The sequence below is a fragment of the Phoenix dactylifera genome, chromosome 15 (genome assembly GCF_051530095.1).
Source record: "Phoenix dactylifera cultivar Ajwa chromosome 15, Ajwa_hap1_PhDact_Kaust_v1.1, whole genome shotgun sequence".
Lineage (NCBI taxonomy): Eukaryota > Viridiplantae > Streptophyta > Magnoliopsida > Arecales > Arecaceae > Phoenix > Phoenix dactylifera.
In genome coordinates, this window is record NC_143204.1 from 1,174,192 (window position 1) to 1,193,215 (window position 19,024).

General features: G+C 41.5%; 1 non-coding gene across 1 annotated transcript; it reads left to right on the top strand.

Moving 5' to 3' along the window:
• Positions 1-18,591: 18,591 nt before the first annotated feature.
• On the top strand, positions 18,592-18,697 carry LOC149751185 (small nucleolar RNA R71). Its single transcript, XR_016398590.1, has one exon. It is a non-coding gene; the product is annotated as a small nucleolar RNA R71 (small nucleolar RNA).
• Positions 18,698-19,024: the final 327 nt, after the last annotated feature.

The following is a 19,024-nucleotide window of genomic DNA, read 5'->3' on the forward strand; positions in this document are numbered from 1 at the left end:
CTTCAGGTTTGGAAACTTGAATGCCATTAACCATGTGAGATGGTTCGTGTGGTCCCTTAATTATAACCCTCCACAAGGCATAATCTTGTGCTTGAATAAAAATCCTCATTCTAGTCTTTCAATAGGAATAATTTGTCCCATTGAAGAGTGGAGGTCTATTGGTTGCCTGCCCCTCAACAGGAACATTGTTGAAGGGTGTTGTCATCTAGATCTTTGGCTAAGACGGTTAGGTCTTCAAGAAATACACAGAGCACCTGCTCTGATACCACTTGTTGCCCAGAGATGGTCACCCAAGAGGGGGGTGAATTGGGTGTTTTAAAACTTTTTGACTAATTAAAACAAAACACACAAGTGTATGTGCAAAGGTAAAACTTAAAGTAGCAATCACAGTCAAACGCAAACACACAAAGATTTATAGTGGTTCGGAGCTTCCACTGCTCCTACATCCACTCCCCAAACACCTTTGGGAATTTTCACTATAATCAGCGATTACAGTACGGTAGTTTTGCGAGTTCACTACCCAACTCGTTGTTTTACCCCGGGCTAACAACGAACCCTACAATCCCCCAATTTAACCTATGCTTGGGACGCCTATCCCTTGTTCCAAGTCCCTTGACTGGAACAAGCACAATAAACAAAGGTTTTACGAAGATTTAAAAGCTCTTAATGAAGCGAATATAACAATGAGAAATAATAAAACCCGAAAGAACCCTTTTAGCCGTTGAAAGCATGGGTAATGTTGGTTCTTCCGATGTGGATCGTGTTGGCTTGAATGTGAGCTTTGAATGCCGAGTGGGAGTGAGTAGTTGAGCACGAAATCAGATGGGAAAGCTTGAATGCACTTGATTTCTCCTCTTGAAAGCTCTAACTCCCTTGAACCTCTTTTTCTTTCTTCTCTCTTGAATGATCTTGTGTTGGGTTGGTGAGAAGTTTTGGAAGGCACTTAAAAGCTCCCTTTTATAGCCCAAAAGGCAATAGATCCGTTAGACACAAAAATATGACCGTTTGAAATTCAAATTTATCTGAAAAAGTGTGTCAGTCGCGTTCCAGGCGCTCCGGAGACGTCTCCGCTTCGACGCGAGACGTCTCGGCTGTATAAAATTTCTCTTGACGTTGTTTGGAGTCGACTCGGCACTTTTATAGGGACGTCTCTAAAGAAGAACGACTTGAATGCTTGTTCTTCTGTTTTTCTGAGAGAGTCGGCTCAGCACTTTACGGGGACATCTCGGGATGTTTGCGCTTTTTTCATGGGGACGACTCCGCGACTTTGGGGACGACTCCGTAGTTGTATCACTGAAAAACATGTCCTCTGGAATCCCCTGAGAGAGTCGACTCCGCACTCTCTGGGGATGTCTCGGGAAGTCCGCTTTTTACTCGTGGGGACGACTCCGCGTCCTTCGGAGACGACTCGCGCGCATCCCTTGAAATCGGCCTTTCTGCCGCCTCTGAGAGAGTCGACTCCGCAGAGTCAGGAGTCGACTCCGACCCTGCGAGATGCCTCGCCAGGTGTCGGGGACGTCTCCAGACGTGCCAATTCTTCCTGTTCGTGCCAAAGACGTCTCTGAGATAACCCGGAGACGTCTCGGCTGTCCCTGATCTGTTTTCTTCAACTCAAAAATTCTTCAATAAATCCTTGAAAAAATATGGAAACTTGCCTAGACATTTCTTAACAATATTCTTAATAAAACACCTGAATTCCTCAAATAAATTGTTAAGATAAGTGGAATTATACTCTAGTGTTTTGTATTCATCAAAATCCATTAGGGGGTCATTTAATTTATCCAAAATTGAAGGGTATGAATCAGTAAATCCTGAAATTATAGCTCCTCCTTTCATTTGGAATTATATAAGCCTTCATATCATGGAATCAATTGTGTGGCTTATATGTGTTTAATGAATTTGCTTTCTTAAGATTTCAGATTCTCTCCCTCAATATATGCATTCAATTTTGTTTAGGTTCTCTGAATTTTCTTTTAATATCTTGAAGCTTTTGAGCTTAAATTCTTACTTTTAGAGGGAAAATCTGTCAATTTGTTCTTGAGTATGATTCAACTAATCTCCGAATATCTCTTGAATAGATTATGGAGATTACTTCTTGAGGAGCCCCAACAGAGAGATAATGAGCCTCGAGGTATCGAATGCACTAAGAACAAATTACTTTTTGCTTTAAGGATTTTCTTTTTAGTGATTTCCTTTACATTTCAATTCATCATATTTTCTCCTCCTTTTTGTCATCATAGCAAAAAGGCACAAAACACAGAAAAGTATAAGAACTCAAATTGCACAGTTTTAAAAGAAAATTTCTACTCATTGTATTAAAGTCAAATTTGAGTACAAGTATGATTACATAACAGAAAAAGTCCTCAAGGGACTGTACATCATAAAAAAACACTAGGGTTTCTTTGTAGTGGAGGATGTGACTTCTGTACTCAGTCTAGTATGTTTGATGACCAAGCTTATCCCCTCAGAGACGTTTCCTAGTTGTTCGATATCTTCGAGGTGGCTCTAGACTGTATCGAAGTCAGCTGGGTCACACTTTCTTGGAGGGTGTCAGATTTGGAGATCAAGGCATTTGCTAGCCTTTCTGCACCCTGACTCTGGCTACCTAGCTCGTTTCTGATGCTACTCGCATCTTCCTCGTGTCATCCTTTACGTCGCTAAGATTCCAGTATTGAGCTTGGACTAGGCTCCTTATGTTGTAGATTTCCTCCTTCAGGTCTGCTACCATCTTGGACACGGCTGCTAAGGAGGGAACGACATCAGAGGAGGGAGCACTCAGTGGACCTCGGAGCTCTCTCGATAAATCATCTCTCAGCTCCCTCACAATCTCCTGTCTCATCTCCCGGAGCTGCTTAGTGCTGATCCGGACTTCTAAAGGTTGCTGAGGTGGTGGAGCTGTAGATGGTCCCGCTGAAGTAGATGGGAATGAAGGACCAGAAGTGAAAGGAAAAGTGGGAGGAGCTGAGCAGTGGCCCTGATCATGGTCAGAGCTAGGTGAATGGTGAGTAGTGGGGTCGGAAGGTGTGCATGAAGATGTTTTCCTAATCCAAACATCCTCTACTTTATGGAACTCCATTCTGTGGAGAGTCCCCACACCCATGTGATCAGTATTTCGAAGTGAACGAAAGGGTTCCCCCTCAGGGATAGGGACCTCTAATTCCCTAAAGAAGAGTATGAATAGCATGCCATAAGGGAGACTCAACCTAGGTTTATCTAGGGGTTCACAGATATATTTGTAGATGAGTTTGGGAAAGTTGATGGGAGTATCTTGGAGAATGTGGAACATCAATGCTAGGTCTCTCTTAGAGATGAAGTCAAACCTACCAGTTTTGGGAAAGAGAGTCCTAGAAATGATTGATAGTCAATTTAAAAGACCACGTAATAGCACGTATCTGGTAGGATAGTGATTACGGGTATCGATCCACAGGGATTGAGGTACAGTTGTTTTTCTTTAAAAATATTTAAAAGGAAGAGTTTGTGAAGAAAATTAAACTAAGCAAGTTAATAAAAGAAAATGCGATTAAAAGGATATCAGTTGGAGGAAACCTATGGCAAGGAATTCACCACTAACATCGGAACAAGGGTTATATGTATTTTAATTTATTCTTGGATTAACATGCAGATTGGGTACAAGCCTAATAAGCATTTAAATAGAAATTCACAAAAGTAATTTAGAAATAATCCATCTTCAGTTGGCATGAAATGTCTATCCTAAACTAATGTGGCAGGACACCGTATCTTTCCTAAGTATGGACTATCTTATATTTACTTAGTGATCATGAAAAACTGTTGTATAAACGTTATACTTAAAATCATAGAAATTAAATATGAGATAAAATAAAATATTTATTAGGATCAAAATAAAGTTTATACAACTCCAAGAATAAAAATAAAACAAATACAAAACCCTTGGCCCTTTGTTAGAGCTGCATCCAGCCCTAGAGAAGAGTTTAGGCTTCCATGCAGTGGTGGACGGCAGTAGCAGCACAGCAGCGGGCTCCCTCCATCTTTTCGACGTCTCCTTCCGGTGTAGCTTCTACTGAAAACGGCTCCCTCTCAGCTCTTCTGGAAAATCATTCCCAGAATACCCAAAAATAATCTCTCTCTTGACTTCATGGGATTCGGCTCACTCCAAGCTTGATGGGGGAAGAAGAATGGAACGGAAGAGAAGAATGAATCCCAGAGAAGAGAACTCCCTTCCTTTTATAGCTTCCCTATCCTCTGTTAGCATCCGGAGGAAAAGCTTCCCGAGTGAAAAGATGAGGATGGAGGAACGGCTTCTGTTCCATGGCAGCGGGCGACGCATAGAAGATTTGATTCGAGCGTTGGGAAGAGGCAGATGGTTGGGAAGCTTGATCCGTGGACTGTTGCAGTTCTGATCCGTTGAAGCAAGGGATAAGGGTGGTAGGTGGGTAGCTGGGAGCGGAAGAACTGAGATAAGGTTTAGATACTAATCTAGACTTGGTTCTAGATGGCTTGGGAACAGATGAGTCTTGATTCAGTGGGAACAGGGGATTCAGAAGATGCTGCCGTTGGCTTGGTTCGGGAGGAATCAGACGTTGGCATGCATCGCTGATGGTTGATCCGTGGGATAAGGAGGATCTCGAAACAGGGGAGCTGGATGCAGAGGAATTCGGACGCGAGATGAACTCAGGACGTTGGGAAAGCTGGACTCTATTTTGTGGGAAGTTTGGATGTGAGCGTGGGAAGGATGAGGATGAAGGGGAGGAGGATCTGCACGTGGGAGGATGAGGATGGGTTGGTTGAAGACGCTAGATTTGGTGAAGGTTGGATTTGAAATGGGATACGGCTGGGAAGATGTCGTGGAAGGAACATGGAGAGCATGGGATGCTGGGATTCGTTCATGACCGGGAAGAGATCTTGACGTTGGAAAAATCTCCGGACGGTTGGAACACATGGATGAAGGGAGTTTGGATTTGGTTCATGGCTGATTCGTGAGATAAAGGTGAACTCGGAACAGGGGAACTGGGAGCTGATCCTTGAATCGCGGATGGGAGTAGGGGAGTTTGGATTCGGCTGATGGCTGGTGGACACCTCGCAGACGGCTGGAAATGGAGCTAATCCGAGCTGACCATGAGATACTTGGACGCGGAGGGAAATGATCACGCAGAGGATTGATCGGTTATTTCAATTTTGAAAATAAACCACGCAATAGCACGTATCTTGTAGGATAGTGATTACGGGTGTCGGTCCACAGGGATTGGAGACAAGTTATTTTTCCTAATTAAATGATTACTTCAAAGGGGATAAGCTAGAGTAAATGATAAAAACTAAGAATTAATATGGGTGTAGTAGTATGAATTATCTATGGAGAGAGGTGTTTAGGTGTAATAACCCCAAAAAAAATTTTTTTATATATAAAAAGGGATAGAATAGTCCTTTTCAATTAATATAAGGGGTAAAATAGGAAAGAATCAAAAGATAATGGCATAGTTGTAGATGCATTGAAGTGGTAAGGGTAAAATTGGAAGGAATCAAAAGTTAATGGCATAACGGTAGATATGTTGAAGTGTTAGGGGCAAAATGGGAATTTAATAATATTAAACAAAGGGTGAATAGTGTTTTGATGTGATTTAATTAGGGGGTTTGTGTGGCTTTTGGATGGAAACCGAGAGAGAGTCACAGGGGAGTCTCAGACGGACAGAGAGGAAGAAAAAGAAGGAGAGGAAAGGAAAAGAAGAAAGGAAGAGAAAAGGAAAGGAAGAAAGGAAGAGGAAGGAGATCCCGGTTGCACTTCTAGCTGAAGGGAAAAACGTAGATCTCCTTCCCCTCTACGCAAGAACCTCGATTTCCAAAAAAAAAAAGGTAAATATCCATCCCTATCTAGTCTTTTGATGACATTAGGCTATACAAAGGGTGGATATAGTCTAGAGGGGTCGGATAAGGGTTGTAGAGGCGGTTAAAAGAGGAAGAATCGGATTTTGACAAATTTTTCCGGCACTACGGAAAAACTGTGCCGAAGTCCCAACTTCGGTGAATTATTTAGGGGGTCAAACGGCCTCCGATGATGATGCATGTTATCTTTTTGGAATCCTCTATGAGTGTAGAATGTTAGGTAAAAATTTCATCAAATTTGGAGTCTGAAAAGTGGATCAAATCTGGGATGAAGTAACCGGCTGTCGGTCCAGGTTACTGTTCATCCGGGTGGAAAATAGGGGATTTCATGCTATAATAGGGTATTAAGCCTAGATCAAGCAAAAAGGGACCTTGTACTCATGCAAGGGAGTCCCTAATACACATAAATGATGAGTTAATTAATTAAAAAGAAAAAGAAGAAAGAAAAGAAAAGATTTAGGAAACAGGGGAGTTGAATCAATTAAAGTTCTCTATATTATAATTGGCACGTAGATTATAGCCCTTGATACAAAACTAAATATATTGTAAATGCATGTATCAGTTGGGCAAGAAGCTAGGAAACAAGAGGAAGAAGTTTTCCACTGCCAGCTGTAGATTTTTGGAGGCGTATCAGGGCTGTGCCAGATTGACAGGTGAGTGGGAGTCATGTACTTTGCACTATGAGCATTCTTAATTCATTTTCATGAATGTCGCCAAGTGTGAATTGATTCCACTTGAGCATATTGATTGATATTGTAGTAGATTCCTCTATAATCTTGATTCTCCATGCTTGATTATTCTGTGCATGCATTTGAGGGAACATTGAGAGGAATTACAAGGGGTTGATGAGTAATCAAATTGATTCCGAATTGTGAAATGATTTCTTTTGTAAATTGATTTCATTTCCTCCATTTCAAAGATTTGTAGAGCCTTCTTAGTGGTATATTGAGTTGTATTGCACTTCCTTGACCCTCACTCCTAACCCTGATGTTAGTTTATGATTGGGTCATGATCGAGTGAGTGGTAGTCTTGATCATACTCCTTTTTAGTAGAGTATTGGGAGGGTGCATTATGGCATTTATGCATGGCTTGGTAGTATCTGCAGGACACCTATAGTCGATGGGGTTGAACATCGGCCTTTGTGCACATAGTAGCCTTCTGGGTGGGCGGAGCCCAGTCCCTTCCTAGGGGGGGACACGGCCCTAGGCGTAGGATCGGCCGGTCCTACGACTTATATTCTGCTTGCCGCCGGGCATAGTAAGACCCCGCGAGGTGCAGTATGGCTTTCCGCGGATGTAGAATTCCCGCGAGGTGCCGTTTAGTATGTAGATGTGAGATGGATTTCTGTTCTGGATACTGGCCAGCATTTATATGATCAGTGTGGTGTCTTATCCTGCATATGCATGTGACAGTAGGGAGTTGTTGCTGGTTCGCCTGGGGCGTAAAACCCACCTCCCGATAGCTGTCTAGCATTTATGTTATCGGTATGGTGTCTTATCCTGCATATGCATGTGACAGTAGGGAGTTGTTGCTGGTTCGCCTGGGGCGTAAAACCCACCTTCCGACAGCTGTCTAGTGATGATTTACATATTGGTGTGGTGTCATATTCGATGTATGCATATGGCAGTAGGGAGTTGTTGCTGGTTCGCCTGGGGCGTAAAACCCACCTCCCGATAGCTGTCTTGTTGATGATTCAGCCTATTGACACCTGATTTATATGATTCAGTACTATGACCTGTTGAACATATTCATGAGTAGCATATATGTTGACTTGATTATTCCATATATGCTTCAGATGAGTTGATATTGATTGTGGTGATATTGATGATTTACTCCATATTCTTTATGTTGAGTTCATGTTCATCTTGTTATTGATCTTGAGATTTTACCTCGAGCCATGATTATATCTTGTCTCATGTGCATAGTACTCTCTACTCCACTCACTGAGTATTTATATACTCACTCCCCAGTTTGATGTTTTTGATTGCAGGAAAGGTATTGTATAGAGAGGAGCAGGATTAGTGGTTGCCTGCTAGCTGTGCCGCTCCATAGTATAGTATAGTATAATGTAAATAGAGGTTTATACCTTTTGGTGTATTATAAACCTTCTATTGTATATAGTGCATAGTTACAGTCATAGATCCTGTTGTGGATATGGGTTTGACCATGGATGGAATGGGAACCAGATTTTTATACAGATGAGTTATATGCCTGAGATAATGTATTGATATATATTGTCCAGGTTCATTATGTGACGGATTATGTGATTGCTGCTCTGACAGGTAGTGTGTTATATGTATTGAGATAATCCTGACAGGTCACCATAGGAAAGGTGATCATTTTGTGCATGCATCATGCCAAAATTTTTCAGAATTTATGGATGATTGATAGGTAGTAGGGTTCTACGTGGTGGCTGGTGGCCTTATGCCTACCCGCACCCTAGGACCGTCGCGGCGGCCCGCCGGGAACGGGGCGGGGGTCGTGACAAAGCTTGGTATCAGAGCAAAGGTTAAGAAGAGTCCTGTCAGAGCAATAGGGTGAGTCAGGATTAAGTATAGGATTATACTATGGAGCATAAGGTTTTTCTGTATGTTAATTTATGAGTCATTTACAATTCAGTAAAATATATTATGACTCAGTGTGTAACGACTGCCCTCTCTTTTTAACTCTTTTAGAGACATATAAAGAATACCTCCAAGGAGAGGATCTGCTCGTCCTGGAAGGAGGATGGAGCCAGATATAGCATTGGATGCGGGTTCTGCACATGTCGAGCCCCAAAGAGAAAAATCTCCTCCTGCTGATAGACGGAGGGTTGATGATCAAGGAGAGGTAGGAAGTAGAGATGCATTGATGGAACAGTTACTGGCGGAGAATCAGGCTCTGAGGGAGCAGATTGCTCGGGGGAAACCTCCTGCCCCGTCAGTAGTATCTATCCCACCTTCTGTACCTGTGCCAGGAAGTTTGGCCAGGCGAGCTCTAGATGATGAGGGGATTACTGTACAGGAATTTCTGAGGCTCAGAACCCCGGAGTTTAAGGGGGAAGAAGGTGAAGATCCTCAGAGATTTCTGGAGGAGACTGAAAAGATGATACGGAGACTGCCCTGTTCTGATGCAAGAGCTATAGAACTTGTAGGGCTTACAATGAAGGAAGATGCCTGGGACTGGTACCAGAGGCATATGGAGGACAGATTGTACAGTAGGAATCCTCCAACCTGGGAAGAGTTCAGGCAAGCAGTGATGGATGAGTTTTTGTCTCCTGCTGAGAGGCAGAATCGGGCTCTTCAGTTTGAGAGGCTGAAGCAGATGCCCGGAATGAGCGTATCTGAGTACGCTCGTGAGTTCACTAGATTGGGAAAGTATGCTCCTTACATCATCCCCACTGAAGCTGTCAGGATAGAAAGATTCAGGCGGGGTCTGATTTCCCCGCTTTATAATGCGGTGTTGGCAGTAGAGGTCCCCACCTTGTCTAGGCTGATAGATAAAGCAAAACAGTGGGAGACCAGAAACAAAGAGGAAAGAGCTGAAAGAGAACAGAGAAAAATGAGTGTGGGGAAGGAGCAAAGCAGTAAAGATAGATCTGAGGGAGTAGATCTCTCGGAGGGCCCGACGGAGCAGTCTGTACGCTCAGCTCCACCTGCCCCACGTAAGAGGAAGTGGAGGGAAAGAGGTCAATCACAAGATACTTTTCTACCATCAGTACCTCGTCCTCCGGTCACTATGGCCAGAACTGAATCCAAGTTTCAATCATGGCCAGTGTGTGGCATATGTGGGAAGCAGCACCCTGGTAGATGCAGAATGGGTCAGGGAGTGTGCTACAGATGTGGACAGCCGGGTCATTTTGTCAGAGAATGCCCGCAGGGTGCCACCCAGCAGTTTGTGCCCTTGGAATCCTATCCTTCTGTGCAGATGGACAGGCCTAGTAGTAGGGGGCCTGTAGGCAGAGGCAGAGGTCAGACACCAGTGTCACAGCAGAGTGCCGGACCATCTCAGCCATTAGCTCCAGTAGGCAGAGGGCAAGGAAGGGTGTTCACGGTAAATCCACAGGAGGCACAGGCATCGAATGCAGCTATGACAGGTATACTCTTCATTGATAAGATTAAAGCTAGAGTGTTATTTGATTCTGGAGCTACCCATTCATTTGTATCCCCTTATTTTGCTAAAAAGTTAGCTAAGAATAAGATATTAATGCATATTCTCTTAGCTATTAGTACACATGTAGGGGATAGTATAAAAGCAAAGTATGTGTATCCTACCTGTGTGGTAGAGATAGAAGGTAAAACACTTCTAATTGATTTGATTTCCAATACCACACCGAGCAGAATATGAAAAGCAGATACACTCACCCCTTTGAGTAATCAGGTAATTTACTCTTTTAAATTCGAGGACGAATTTTATATAAGGGGGGAGGATGTAATAACCCCAAAAAAAATTTTTTTATATATAAAAAGGGATAGAATAGTCCTTTTCAATTAATATAAGGGGTAAAATAGGAAAGAATCAAAAGATAATGGCATAGTTGTAGATGCATTGAAGTGGTAAGGGTAAAATTGGAAGGAATCAAAAGTTAATGGCATAACGGTAGATATGTTGAAGTGTTAGGGGCAAAATGGGAATTTAATAATATTAAACAAAGGGTGAATAGTGTTTTGATGTGATTTAATTAGGGGGTTTGTGTGGCTTTTGGATGGAAACCGAGAGAGAGTCACAGGGGAGTCTCAGACGGACAGAGAGGAAGAAAAAGAAGGAGAGGAAAGGAAAAGAAGAAAGGAAGAGAAAAGGAAAGGAAGAAAGGAAGAGGAAGGAGATCCCGGTTGCACTTCTAGCTGAAGGGAAAAACGTAGATCTCCTTCCCCTCTACGCAAGGACCTCGATTTCCAAAAAAAAAAAGGTAAATATCCATCCCTATCTAGTCTTTTGATGACATTAGGCTATACAAAGGGTGGATATAGTCTAGAGGGGTCGGATAAGGGTTGTAGAGGCGGTTAAAAGAGGAAGAATCGGATTTTGACAAATTTTTCCGGCACTACGGAAAAACTGTGCCGAAGTCCCAACTTCGGTGAATTATTTAGGGGGCCAAACGGCCTCCGATGATGATGCATGTTATCTTTTTGGAATCCTCTATGAGTGTAGAATGTTAGGTAAAAATTTCATCAAATTTGGAGTCTGAAAAGTGGATCAAATCTGGGATGAAGTAACCGGCTGTCGGTCCAGGTTACTGTTCATCCGGGTGGAAAATAGGGGATTTCATGCTATAATAGGGTATTAAGCCTAGATCAAGCAAAAAGGGACCTTGTACTCATGCAAGGGAGTCCCTAATACACATAAATGATGAGTTAATTAATTAAAAAGAAAAAGAAGAAAGAAAAGAAAAGATTTAGGAAACAGGGGAGTTGAATCAATTAAAGTTCTCTATATTATAATTGGCACGTAGATTATAGCCCTTGATACAAAACTAAATATATTGTAAATGCATGTATCAGTTGGGCAAGAAGCTAGGAAACAAGAGGAAGAAGTTTTCCACTGCCAGCTGTAGATTTTTGGAGGCGTATCAGGGCTGTGCCAGATTGACAGGTGAGTGGGAGTCATGTACTTTGCACTATGAGCATTCTTAATTCATTTTCATGAATGTCGCCAAGTGTGAATTGATTCCACTTGAGCATATTGATTGATATTGTAGTAGATTCCTCTATAATCTTGATTCTCCATGCTTGATTATTCTGTGCATGCATTTGAGGGAACATTGAGAGGAATTACAAGGGGTTGATGAGTAATCAAATTGATTCCGAATTGTGAAATGATTTCTTTTGTAAATTGATTTCATTTCCTCCATTTCAAAGATTTGTAGAGCCTTCTTAGTGGTATATTGAGTTGTATTGCACTTCCTTGACCCTCACTCCTAACCCTGATGTTAGTTTATGATTGGGTCATGATCGAGTGAGTGGTAGTCTTGATCATACTCCTTTTTAGTAGAGTATTGGGAGGGTGCATTATGGCATTTATGCATGGCTTGGTAGTATCTGCAGGACACCTATAGTCGATGGGGTTGAACATCGGCCTTTGTGCACATAGTAGCCTTCTGGGTGGGCGGAGCCCAGTCCCTTCCTAGGGGGGACACGGCCCTAGGCGTAGGATCGGCCGGTCCTACGACTTATATTCTGCTTGCCGCCGGGCATAGTAAGACCCCGCGAGGTGCAGTATGGCTTTCCGCGGATGTAGAATTCCCGCGAGGTGCCGTTTAGTATGTAGATGTGAGATGGATTTCTGTTCTGGATACTGGCCAGCATTTATATGATCAGTGTGGTGTCTTATCCTGCATATGCATGTGACAGTAGGGAGTTGTTGCTGGTTCGCCTGGGGCGTAAAACCCACCTCCCGATAGCTGTCTAGCATTTATGTTATCGGTATGGTGTCTTATCCTGCATATGCATGTGACAGTAGGGAGTTGTTGCTGGTTCGCCTGGGGCGTAAAACCCACCTTCCGACAGCTGTCTAGTGATGATTTACATATTGGTGTGGTGTCATATTCGATGTATGCATATGGCAGTAGGGAGTTGTTGCTGGTTCGCCTGGGGCGTAAAACCCACCTCCCGATAGCTGTCTTGTTGATGATTCAGCCTATTGACACCTGATTTATATGATTCAGTACTATGACCTGTTGAACATATTCATGAGTAGCATATATGTTGACTTGATTATTCCATATATGCTTCAGATGAGTTGATATTGATTGTGGTGATATTGATGATTTACTCCATATTCTTTATGTTGAGTTCATGTTCATCTTGTTATTGATCTTGAGATTTTACCTCGAGCCATGATTATATCTTGTCTCATGTGCATAGTACTCTCTACTCCACTCACTGAGTATTTATATACTCACTCCCCAGTTTGATGTTTTTGATTGCAGGAAAGGTATTGTATAGAGAGGAGCAGGATTAGTGGTTGCCTGCTAGCTGTGCCGCTCCATAGTATAGTATAGTATAATGTAAATAGAGGTTTATACCTTTTGGTGTATTATAAACCTTCTATTGTATATAGTGCATAGTTACAGTCATAGATCCTGTTGTGGATATGGGTTTGACCATGGATGGAATGGGAACCAGATTTTTATACAGATGAGTTATATGCCTGAGATAATGTATTGATATATATTGTCCAGGTTCATTATGTGACGGATTATGTGATTGCTGCTCTGACAGGTAGTGTGTTATATGTATTGAGATAATCCTGACAGGTCACCATAGGAAAGGTGATCATTTTGTGCATGCATCATGCCAAAATTTTTCAGAATTTATGGATGATTGATAGGTAGTAGGGTTCTACGTGGTGGCTGGTGGCCTTATGCCTACCCGCACCCTAGGACCGTCGCGGCGGCCCGCCGGGAACGGGGCGGGGGTCGTGACATTAGGGCTAGAATCCACCGATGGATTCGTAATTGTGATGCTTTCAATGACTTAGATGCGTGTATGATCTGATTGCTCTTAACTACAAGTTAGGGCAATTATACAAAAAGCTGAAATCTAACCCACAGTATGAGTCATCTAAGCCTGGCACAAACCATCTTTTCTAAGGATAGGCATGGTCTGTCCTATTTAGCATGATTCATCTGAGGATTAATTTTTCAAAGATAAATCCGATAGTTGCATAGCAATCTCTTCCAAACCACAGGTATTGGATTCAATTTCGATAAACTAGATTAATTCATGCAAAGACTTTCTACAAGATAAACATCTTACATAAATTAAACAAGACATTTTAAGATCATAATTTCATCGAGTATGCAACTGTCTTACAACGCTAAAAATCAAAGAAATGCAACACAAATACTCATCCATGGCTTCATCAAACCCCTAAACCGAGGCTTAGCTGCTCATGGTGGCCGGAAGTCCTCCCATCTTCATCTCTCTCTCGGCTTTCTTCTTCTTTTCACTGAAACGGGGGGTCTCCCCTGTTTTTCTTTCTTCTCAACCGAGCCCCCCCCTTTTATAGTCATCCAGTGTGCTCATTCGGGAAGGGAGAAGAGATCACGGGCGGCTAATTTCGGGGCGTGATGCTGGAGGGCAGCTCGCGGACGAAAATGGCGAATGGCTGGATCTCGGGAGGAAAGCATGATCCGTGGAGTGCCGGGTTGAATGCAGATGGCCGCTGGATCGATGGGAGGTTGACGTGTAGATGAGATAAGGTGAGATGGCCGCGGGATCGACGGAAGGAGCTGGACGAGCCGATCACGGACGGCTGGGCAGACGATGATCGCGGAGAAGGCTGAATCACAGAGATTTGATGGCGGAGGAGTTGGGAAGAGAGGCTGCACCGGTTGATGGCGGAGAAACAGGATGCTGGGGGGGAAGCGAAAGAAGAAAGTGATCGGATCCATGGCGTGATACGCTGGGATGCGATGCTGTCTCGGTTGCTCGGAATGGCAACCGTGCGGAGGCGCTTGTCACGACGTGGAGCTGGAAATCCGGAAGAGGAGATGCCGCACGTGGTTGATGGCGGAGGAGCTGGGAATCCGGAAGAGGAGATGGCATGAATGCGGTGGGCACGACGCGGGATCGACGGGAGGAAGGTGGACGGCCCTGATGCAAGGAGGGAGGAAGAAGATAAACAATGGCTTATATATTATATATTTTTTTTGTAACACTGTTCATATGAACAGTGTTTTTCACGGAACACTGTTCATATGAACAGTGTTACCTCGGAATACTGTTCACCTGAACAGTGATTCTGGTAATTTTTGGGAAAAATTATTTTTCTTGCTTTATTTTGACAAGAAAATGGGCATATATAAATTTAAAACAAGGATCTCCTCTATTTTGCTTAGTTTGGAAATGTGATGCGGAGACGGGAGTTTCTGAACCGTTGGATTGCTTGGATAGTGGTCGCGGGAAAGGAATAGGATTGGTTTGGGAATTGGCTTTGGATTTGAGGTAGGTTATGATCTTTAATTTGCTTGAACTTGATCTCGAGCCCAATGTTATTTAAATTCAATTATTGCTAAACTGCTTCAGACCAGACTCGATAAAACTAAAAACAGGACCGTGACTTAATAACATTAATCAAACATTTTCCCCATACAAAAATAATTAATTATAGCTTTCAATCTAATTAGGACCAAAACCCATTTAATTATAGCCTTAGCTTGATTACAACTCCATTAGGTTACCAAATCGGGTCAACACAATCTCCTCCTTATATGTTTTCATGAAAGATTATAACCAGGAGAGAGACAAGTTTAGAGTCTGTTTTGAGAAAAGAATTATTTACCTCTTACCATAATTTAAATTTAATTCAATGTTTATTCAATTTCATGGTAAAATATGTATTTATCAGTTTAAAAACATTGATAAGTGCTATGGAAAGATAACTAAATTATAAATTATTAAGCACTTATCACACCCCCAAACCTATGTTTTGCTAGTCCTCGAGCAAAATTAAAGAAGAATTCTAACTCACTTTCGCAGGCATCGCGGTTACATTTACCATATGTAACAAGGCTTTAAACCCCTAGGTTACCCTAGTGGACGAGTTATAGTCTCGTGAGGGTTTCCAGTGAAGATACCCACAAACTTCAATATCATTTATTGTTATGATTAATTTGTTGTTGTTGTTGTTGTTTTTTTTTTTTTTTTTTTAATTCGATTGATGAAACTTCAAATTCCAAGTGCATACTAGCTAGGAAAAAAAAAACTTTTTTTTAATTAAAATCTAATTTAAGATACATAAATGATAAGAATTTCAAAGCACACACGGTTTTATTTACTAAGTCAGCCCAAATTCTAGATTAGTATGCAATCTAAGTTAAAGTCATTAAGTTTCCTTTTAGGGAGTTGTAAGACTTATTTATACTGGAGTGCTCGGTGAAATCTGGACCGTACCCAAGCTAAGAGTTCGGATCTCCAAAATATTGCTAATACCAGTAGTTTCCAAGGATTGGTCGAAGGAACCTACTCACTGATTCAAAATCATCTTATCTGCAGGATTTCGAGAGTTGTGGATGTTTACTTTAGTACCTCACGGGCTTTATCTGTAATATTCCAGTTTACTCGAATTTTTACAACGACGGCTTTCACACTATTGTCTTTTCGGTCAATACAGCATTTTTTCCTTTTTTTTTCTTTTCTTTTTTAAGAAAGATATATAAATTGTGCACTTTTACTCTTGTGGTGATTTCTCCGTGTAACGAGCAATCAGTCGACAACTCTCACACCAGTTGGCATAAGGTGTCGGGCATCAAGACTCCCCTATGGACTTATGCTCGGAGTCCTCATCACAAGCCCACTTGACCTTTGACAATAGGTAGCCCTTTTCGATGTTCCTGACTAAATCCATTATTATTGATGATTTTTTTTTTTTTTTTTTTTTGGACTAGATAAGTATGATTCATCAGGGTCCAAGGTTGCTACCATACTCTCAACATAATGTCGAGCCTAGACCTTAGAAGAGTCGGCCAGTGTGTAGTGAAATTCCAAAGTATTAATTAGCTTACAACTCCCTAAGAGAGACTTAATAAAAAGAACTTAAATTTGTATTACTTTCCACTAGTCATTGGGCTTTTTAGATTTTATATACCTTGTGTGTTTATCATTCTCGCATAAATATATATAAATTAGGATTTTTTTTTTAACAAAAACTTTTTTTTTAATAATTTTTTTTATTATTTTATAAAAAATGAAAATAAACACATTTTTTTTAAAAAAATATTTTTATTTTTTATTTTTTTTCTTTTTTAAAAAAAATGATTTTATTATTATTATTTTTTATTTTTTTTATTTTTTTTATTTTTTTATATTTTTTTTATTTTTTTTTTATTTTTATTTTTATTTTTTATTTTTTTTTTGGGATGAAAATCAAGATGAATACCCCCAAACCTAAACCTAACATTGTCCTCAATGTTAAGAAATAATCTAAGAGAATTGGGTTGCCTCCCAACAAGCGCTAAGTTTATTGTCTTCAGCCAGACATAGTGAGATAGTTTTTGCATCTCCTTCTATGAGGTCATCTATTTTGTCTATCATAAAACATTCAATTTCCCTTGCGGGTTGGTCGTCTGCATTGAACACATTTAATTTTACCTTCATGTTTCCAAATGATATATTCATTACCCCCGTTCTACAATTTATGCACGCATTGGCTGTTGCTAAAAAGGGGCGCCCAAGGATCACGGGGATTTGTTTCTTAGGATTAGGTTCATGTTCCATATCAAGGACAATGAAATCTACTGGAAAATAGAATTTGTCTACCTTGACAAGAACATCTTCAATTATCCCACGTGGTGTTTTTACAGATCGATCAGCCAATTGAAGGGAAACCGAGGTTGGTTTTAACTCACCTAACCCAAGTTTCTCATAAACTGAATAAGGTAAAAGGTTGACACTTGCCCCTAGATCTAAGAGTGCTCGATCAATGAAATTATTTCCTAAGACACAGGAGATGGTGGGAGCACCAGGATCTTTGAATTTCGGAGGGGTGTTGTGTTGGAGAATAGAACTCACTTGCTCAGTTAGGAAGACCTTTTTAGGCACATGTGTCCTAGATTTTCGCTTTTGTGTACAAAGGTCTTTGAGAAATTTGGCATAGGAGAGAACTTGTCTGATGGCATCAAGGAGTGGGAGGTTGATTTTAACTTGTTTGAAGACCTCTATCATCTCTTCTAATGAAGTTCCCTTTTTGCCAAATGGAGAGGGTGAAGTAAGAGCTTCAGGAAATGGGGCCTTTGGGATGTGAGTTTTGGCAGAAGATGGACTAGCTGAAGAAGAAGAAGAAGGTTTTAGATTTTCATTTGACACATTTCTATCCTCTTCTTCACCTTCCTTATTGTTGTCCTCCCCAATCTTATTGTCTATTATACGTCCACTCCTTAGGGTAGTCAAAGCATTGGCTTGTTCATGATGAATTGCATTTAATTGATTTTCTTGAGCCATGTATTGTCCCCTAGGATTACTTAGTGGTTGGCTTGGAAGCTTTCCTTCCTCTCGCTTGTTCAGTGCATTAGCTAGTTGACCTATTTGGGATTCTAGCTTGGCGATTGATTGCGTATGAGAGTGCACTAATTGTGTAATGGTTTCCAAACCTTGAAGGGCGTTCAACACTTTCTCCTCAAAGGCTGTGTTTCTTTGGGGTGGAGGAGAAGTGTGTTGAAATTGAGTCGAGGGACGGTAGGGATGAATATTTTGTTGGGTTTGAAAATTCTGAGAATTTTGAAAATTTTGGGAATAGGGTTGGGCTGTGTTCGAAGCTTGCTGCTTCCAAGAAAAGTTTGGATGATTTCGCCATCCCGGGTTATATGTATTGGAAAATGGGTCATTACCCGGTCTAGGCAGTGTTTGAGCAGCATTGATGTGTTCTTGCACGAGTTCGGAGAATTGGGGCGCTGAAGGGCACTCATGAATAGGGTGGGATGGGCTAGAACAAATAGTACACACTTGTGCTTGGGAAGAGTTCATGTAATGCCCACCTATCATCAATTGGTCAATCTTATGGGACAATGCATCTACCTTGCTAGACAGGTCCATAGAATGACTTATTTCACAAATGGTCCCTTTTCTTTGAGAACTCGGGGGTGCTTGACGAGAACATGAAGCATGGTGGAGGGAGTTTTCATTTAGATTTTCAAATAATTTCCATGCTTCATGCTCATTTTGAAGCATGAATGTCCCCCCACATGCGGCATCAATCATCTGACGGTTTCGTTCAGTCAATCCGTCATAGAAGCATTGCACTAGCTGCCACTTAGGTATTTGATGATGTGGGCATTTACGGATTAGGTCCCTAAATCTCTCCCAAGTTTCATGAAATTCTTCTCCCTCAGTTTGGGAGAAGCTTGTAATGGCACGTCTAAACTGGTTCGTTCTTCCTATGGGAAAGTATTTTTTAAGAAATTCTTGTTGCATTTGATCCCAAGAACGAATTGAGTTAGCTTCTAAAGAATTCAGCCATTGTTTGGCTCTATCTTTAAGGGAGAAGGGGAATAACCTAAGTTTCAAGGCATCATCAGTGAAGTTTTGAATCTTGACAGTGGTGCAAATCTCAAGAAATTCATCTAAATGTTTGTATGGGTCTTCATTGGTGAGCCCATAAAAAGATGGGAGCATTTGGATCACACTAGACTTTATTTCATATTGTACAGCTGCTACCTCAGGTAATCGAATGCAAGATGGGGAAGTGTAAA